Below are 7,500 nucleotides of genomic sequence, written 5' to 3'. Positions count from 1 at the left end.
CCGCGGGTAAAGGTACTCGGACGGCCTGCTGGCGGGCTGCCGCGGGTCTCGACGGCTGGGAAGGTACGCGGTCGACCCGCTAGCGGGCTACCGCGGGTAAAGGTACTCGGACGGCCTGCTAGCGGGCTACCGCGGGTCTCGACGGCTGGGAAGGTACGCGGTCGACCCGCTAGCGGGCTACCGCGGGTAAAGGTACTCGGACGGCCTGCTAGCGGGCTACCGCGGGTCTCGACGGCTGGGAAGGTACGCGGTCGACCCGCTAGCGGGCTACCGCGGGTAAAGGTACTCGGACGGCCTGCTAGCGGGCTGCCGCGGGTCTCGACGGCTGGGAAGGTACGCGGTCGACCCGCTAGCGGGCTACCGCGGGTAAAGGTACTCGGACGGCCTGCTAGCGGGCTGCCGCGGGTCTCGACGGCTGGGAAGGTACGCGGTCGACCCGCTAGCGGGCTACCGCGGGTAAAGGTACTCGGACGGCCTGCTAGCGGGCTACCGCGGGTCTCGACGGCTGGGAAGGTACGCGGTCGACCCGCTAGCGGGCTACCGCGGGTAAAGGTACTCGGAAGGCCTGCTAGCGGGCTACCGCGGGTCTCGACGGCTGGGAAGGTACGCGGTCGACCCGCTAGCGGGCTACCGCGGGTAAAGGTACTCGGACGGCCTGCTAGCGGGCTACCGCGGGTCTCGACGGCTGGGAAGGTACGCGGTCGACCCGCTAGCGGGCTACCGCGGGTAAAGGTACTCGGACGGCCTGCTAGCGGGCTACCGCGGGTCTCGACGGCTGGGAAGGTACGCGGTCGACCCGCTAGCGGGCTACCGCGGGTAAAGGTACTCGGACGGCCTGCTGGCGGGCTACCGCGGGTCTCGACGGCTGGGAAGGTACGCGGTCGACCCGCTAGCGGGCTACCGCGGGTAAAGGTACTCGGACGGCCTGCTAGCGGGCTACCGCGGGTCTCGACGGCTGGGAAGGTACGCGGTCGACCCGCTAGCGGGCTACCGCGGGTAAAGGTACTCGGACGGCCTGCTAGCGGGCTACCGCGGGTCTCGACGGCTGGGAAGGTACGCGGTCGACCCGCTAGCGGGCTACCGCGGGTAAAGGTACTCGGACGGCCTGCTAGCGGGCTACCGCGGGTCTCGACGGCTGGGAAGGTACGCGGTCGACCCGCTAGCGGGCTACCGCGGGTAAAGGTACTCGGACGGCCTGCTAGCGGGCTACCGCGGGTCTCGACGGCTGGGAAGGTACGCGGTCGACCCGCTAGCGGGCTACCGCGGGTAAAGGTACTCGGACGGCCTGCTAGCGGGCTACCGCGGGGTCTCGACGGCTGGGAAGGTACGCGGTCGACCCGCTAGGCGGGCTACCGCGGGTAAAGGTACTCGGACGGCCTGCTAGCGGGCTACCGCGGGTCTCGACGGCTGGGAAGGTACGCGGTCGACCCGCTAGCGGGCTACCGCGGGTAAAGGTACTCGGACGGCCTGCTAGCGGGCTACCGCGGGTCTCGACGGCTGGGAAGGTACGCGGTCGACCCGCTAGCGGGCTACCGCGGGTAAAGGTACTCGGACGGCCTGCTGGCGGGCTACCGCGGGTCTCGACGGCTGGGAAGGTACGCGGTCGACCCGCTAGCGGGCTACCGCGGGTAAAGGTACTCGGACGGCCCTGCTAGCGGGCTACCGCGGGTCTCGACGGCTGGGAAGGTACGCGGTCGACCCGCTAGCGGGCTACCGCGGGTAAAGGTACTCGGACGGCCTGCTAGCGGGCTACCGCGGGTCTCGACGGCTGGGAAGGTACGCGGTCGACCCGCTAGCGGGCTACCGCGGGTAAAGGTACTCGGACGGCCTGCTAGCGGGCTACCGCGGGTCTCGACGGCTGGGAAGGTACGCGGTCGACCCGCTAGCGGGCTACCGCGGGTAAAGGTACTCGGACGGCCTGCTGGCGGGCTACCGCGGGTCTCGACGGCTGGGAAGGTACGCGGTCGACCCGCTAGCGGGGCTACCGCGGGTAAAGGTACTCGGACGGCCTGCTGGCGGGCTACCGCGGGTCTCGACGGCTGGGAAGGTACGCGGTCGACCCGCTAGCGGGCTACCGCGGGTAAAGGTACTCGGACGGCCTGCTGGCGGGCTACCGCGGGTCTCGACGGCTGGGAAGGTACGCGGTCGACCCGCTAGCGGGCTACCGCGGGTAAAGGTACTCGGACGGCCTGCTAGCGGGGCTACCGCGGGGTCTCGACGGCTGGGAAGGTACGCGGTCGACCCGCTAGCGGGCTACCGCGGGTAAAGGTACTCGGACGGCCTGCTGGCGGGCTACCGCGGGTCTCGACGGCTGGGAAGGTACGCGGTCGACCCGCTAGCGGGCTACCGCGGGTAAAGGTACTCGGACGGCCTGCTGGCGGGCTACCGCGGGTCTCGACGGCTGGGAAGGTACGCGGTCGACCCGCTAGCGGGCTACCGCGGGTAAAGGTACTCGGACGGCCTGCTGGCGGGCTACCGCGGGTCTCGACGGCTGGGAAGGTACGCGGTCGACCCGCTAGCGGGCTACCGCGGGTAAAGGTACTCGGACGGCCTGCTGGCGGGCTACCGCGGGTCTCGACGGCTGGGAAGGTACGCGGTCGACCCGCTAGCGGGCTACCGCGGGGTAAAGGTACTCGGACGGCCTGCTAGCGGGCTACCGCGGGTCTCGACGGCTGGGAAGGTACGCGGTCGACCCGCTAGCGGGCTACCGCGGGTAAAGGTACTCGGACGGCCTGCTAGCGGGCTACCGCGGGTCTCGACGGCTGGGAAGGTACGCGGTCGACCCGCTAGCGGGCTACCGCGGGTAAAGGTACTCGGACGGCCTGCTAGCGGGCTACCGCGGGTCTCGACGGCTGGGAAGGTACGCGGTCGACCCGCTAGCGGGCTACCGCGGGTAAAGGTACTCGGACGGCCTGCTAGCGGGCTACCGCGGGTCTCGACGGCTGGGAAGGTACGCGGTCGACCCGCTAGCGGGCTACCGCGGGTAAAGGTACTCGGACGGCCTGCCTAGCGGGCTACCGCGGGTCTCGACGGCTGGGAAGGTACGCGGTCGACCCGCTAGCGGGCTACCGCGGGTAAAGGTACTCGGACGGCCTGCTAGCGGGCTACCGCGGGTCTCGACGGCTGGGAAGGTACGCGGTCGACCCGCTAGCGGGCTACCGCGGGTAAAGGTACTCGGACGGCCTGCTGGCGGGCTACCGCGGGTCTCGACGGCTGGGAAGGTACGCGGTCGACCCGCTAGCGGGCTACCGCGGGTAAAGGTACTCGGACGGCCTGCTGGCGGGCTACCGCGGGTCTCGACGGCTGGGAAGGTACGCGGTCGACCCGCTAGCGGGCTACCGCGGTAAAGGTACTCGGACGGCCTGCTGGCGGGCTACCGCGGGTCTCGACGGCTGGGAAGGTACGCGGTCGACCCGCTAGCGGGCTACCGCGGGTAAAGGTACTCGGACGGCCTGCTGGCGGGCTACCACGGGTCTCGACGGCTGGGAAGGTACGCGGTCGACCCGCTAGCGGGCTACCGCGGGTAAAGGTACTCGGACGGCCTGCTGGCGGGCTACCACGGGTCTCGACGGCTGGGAAGGTACGCGGTCGACCCGCTAGCGGGCTACCGCGGGTAAAGGTACTCGGACGGCCTGCTGGCGGGCTACCACGGGTCTCGACGGCTGGGAAGGTACGCGGTCGACCGCTAGCGGGCTACCGCGGGTAAAGGTACTCGGACGGCCTGCTAGCGGGCTACCACGGCACTCGACGACAGGGAAGGTACGTGGTCGACCTGCTAGCGGGCTACCACGGGTAAAAGGTACGTGGTCGACCTGCTAGCGGGCAACCACGGGTAAAAGGTACGTGGTCGGCCTGCTAGCGGGCTACCACGGGGAAAGGTACGTGGCAGGCCGACCACGTACCTTTACCCGCGGTCGAGACCCGCGGTAGCCCGCTAGCAGGCTTACCAAGTGGCCACAGAGAGGTATTGTGCCCATTATAAGGGCCACCGTGCCGTTTTCAGCTCCAGAGACAAGCCCTACAGCTTGTCTCTGGGACCTTATATGGTCCGCGTTGGAGCATATATGGTCCGGGCTGGACCATATATGAACCAAACCTCTCTCTGACGCGACTTGTTGGATTAGGGTTAGGGTTAGGGTTAGGGTTAGGGTTAGGGTTAGGGTTAGGGTTAGGGTTAGGGTTAGGGTTAGGGTTAGGGTTAGGGTTAGGGTTAGGGTTAGGGTTAGGGTTAGGGCTAAGGTTAGGGTTAGGGTTAGGGTTAGGGTTAGGGTTAGGGTTAGGGTTAGGGTTAGGGTTAGGGTTAGGGTTAGGGTTAGGGTTAGGGTTAGGGTTAGGGTTAGGGTTAGGGTTAGGGTTAGGGTTAGGGCTAGGGTTAGGGCTAGGCTTAGCACCCACTGTAACCCTAGCTTATGTCCTGACAACCCTAGTTCAAACCTTCGCGAAGGTTGTCGAACGCAAGCACACGGCCGATCAAGAGGGTGTACGATGCCTGCCTTCGTTACCTGAAATTTTATCGTATCATGGAGAGACCTGCTGTAATATTCTTACGTGCGGCTTCCCGATGACAAAAAAATTGTTGAGACATACTTTTTGACTGGGGCATAGTTGGCCGAGACACTTACGTTCGGCTTCCCGATGAAAAAATTCCCCAGGGTCAACATTTTTTACCGACGATAAAGTGGGCCGAGAGACCCGCGGTAGTCCGCCCGCATCTAACGTGCGACACCTCGATGAAAATTTCACCCTCGTAAAAAATTTTTACCGAGGGTATAGTTTGCCGGCCTCGATGGTCGAGAGACCCGCGGTAGCCCGTCCGCGTCTAACGTGCGACACCTCGATGAAAATTTCACCCTCGTAAAAAAATTTTACCGAGGGTATAGTTTGCCGGCCTCGATGGTCGAGAGACCCGCGGTAGCTCGTCCGCGTCTAACGTGCGACACCTCGATGAAAATTTCACCCTCGTAAAAATTTTTTACCGAGGGTATAGTTTGCCGGCCTCGATGGTCGAGAGACCCGCGGTAGCCCGTCGCGTCTAACGTGCGACACCTCGATGAAAATTTCACCCTCGTAAAAATTTTTTACCGAGGGTATAGTTTGCCGGCCTCGATGGTCGAGAGACCCGCGGTAGCTCGTCCGCGTCTAACGTGCGACACCTCGATGAAAATTTCACCCTCGTAAAAAATTTTTTACCGAGGGTATAGTTTGCCGGCCTCGATGGTCGAGAGACCCGCGGTAGCCCGTCCGCGTCTAACGTGCGACACCTCGATGAAAATTTCACCCTCGTAAAAAATTTTTACCGAGGGTATAGTTTGCCGGCCTCGATGGTCGAGAGACCCGCGGTAGCCCGTCCGCGTCCAACGTGCGACACCTCGATGAAAATTTCACCCTCGTAAAAATTTTTTTACCGAGGGTATAGTTTGCCGGCCTCGATGGTCGAGAGACCGCGGTAGCCCGTCCGCGTCCAACGTGCGACACCTCGATGAAAATTTCACCCTCGTAAAAATTTTTTTTACCGAGGGTATAGTTTGCCGGCCTCGATGGTCGAGAGACCCGCGGTAGCCCGTCCGCGTCCAACGTGCGACACCTCGATGAAAATTTCACCCTCGTAAAAATTTTTTTACCGAGGGTATAGTTTGCCGGCCTCGATGGTCGAGAGACCCGCGGTAGCCCGTCCGCGTCCAACGTGCGACACCTCGATGAAAATTTCACCCTCGTAAAAATTTTTTTACCGAGGGTATAGTTTGCCGGCCTCGATGGTCGAGAGACCCGCGGTAGCCCGTCCGCGTCCAACGTGCGACACCTCGATGAAAATTTCACCCTCGTAAAAATTTTTTTACCGAGGGTATAGTTTGCCGGCCTCGATGGTCGAGAGACCCGCGGTAGCCCGTCCGCGTCCAACGTGCGACACCTCGATGAAAATTTCACCCTCGTAAAAATTTTTTTACCGAGGGTATAGTTTGCCGGCCTCGATGGTCGAGAGACCCGCGGTAGCCCGTCCGCGTCTAACGTGCGACACCTCGATGAAAATTTCACCCTCGTAAAAATTTTTTTACCGAGGGTATAGTTTGCCGGCCTCGATGGTCGAGAGACCCGCGGTAGCCCGTCCGCGTCTAACGTGCGACACCTCGATGAAAATTTCACCCTCGTAAAAATTTTTTTACCGAGGGTATAGTTTGCCGGCCTCGATGGTCGAGAGACCCGCGGTAGCCCGTCCGCGTCTAACGTGCGACACCTCGATGAAAATTTCACCCTCGTAAAAATTTTTTTACCGAGGGTATAGTTTGCCGGCCTCGATGGTCGAGAGACCCGCGGTAGCCCGTCCGCGTCTAACGTGCGACACCTCGATGAAAATTTCACCCTCGTAAAAATTTTTTTTACCGAGGGTATAGTTTGCCGGCCTCGATGGTCGAGAGACCCGCGGTAGCCCGTCCGCGTCTAACGTGCGACACCTCGATGAAAATTTCACCCTCGTAAAAAATTTTTACCGAGGGTATAGTTTGCCGGCCTCGATGGTCGAGAGACCCGCGGTAGCCCGTCCGCGTCCAACGTGCGACACCTCGATGAAAATTTCACCCTCGTAAAAATTTTTTTACCGAGGGTATAGTTTGCCGGCCTCGATGGTCGAGAGACCCGCGGTAGCCCGTCCGCGTCCAACGTGCGACACCTCGATGAAAATTTCACCCTCGTAAAAATTTTTTTACCGAGGGTATAGTTTGCCGGCCTCGATGGTCGAGAGACCCGCGGTAGCCCGTCCGCGTCCAACGTGCGACACCTCGATGAAAATTTTCACCCTCGTAAAAATTTTTTTACCGAGGGTATAGTTTGCCGGCCTCGATGGTCGAGAGACCCGCGGTAGCCCGTCCGCGTCCAACGTGCGACACCTCGATGAAAATTTCACCCTCGTAAAAAATTTTTTACCGAGGGTATAGTTTGCCGGCCTCGATGGTCGAGAGACCCGCGGTAGCCCGTCCGCGTCCAACGTGCGACACCTCGATGAAAATTTCACCCTCGTAAAAATTTTTTTACCGAGGGTATAGTTTGCCGGCCTCGATGGTCGAGAGACCCGCGGTAGCCCGTCCGCGTCCAACGTGCGACACCTCGATGAAAATTTCACCCTCGTAAAAATTTTTTTTACCGAGGGTATAGTTTGCCGGCCTCGATGGTCGAGAGACCCGCGGTAGCCCGTCCGCGTCCAACGTGCGACACCTCGATGAAAATTTCACCCTCGTAAAATTTTTTTTACCGAGGGTATAGTTTGCCGGCCTCGATGGTCGAGAGACCCGCGGTAGCCCGTCCGCGTCCAACGTGCGACACCTCGATGAAAATTTCACCCTCGTAAAAATTTTTTTACCGAGGGTATAGTTTGCCGGCCTCGATGGTCGAGAGACCCGCGGTAGCCCGTCCGCGTCCAACGTGCGACACCTCGATGAAAATTTCACCCTCGTAAAAATTTTTTTACCGAGGGTATAGTTTGCCGGCCTCGATGGTCGAGAGACCCGC

The sequence above is a fragment of the Mytilus edulis genome, unplaced genomic scaffold (genome assembly GCF_963676685.1).
Source record: "Mytilus edulis unplaced genomic scaffold, xbMytEdul2.2 SCAFFOLD_324, whole genome shotgun sequence".
Classification (NCBI taxonomy): Eukaryota; Metazoa; Mollusca; class Bivalvia; order Mytilida; family Mytilidae; genus Mytilus; species Mytilus edulis.
Note: the sequence above shows the minus strand (reverse complement) of the source record.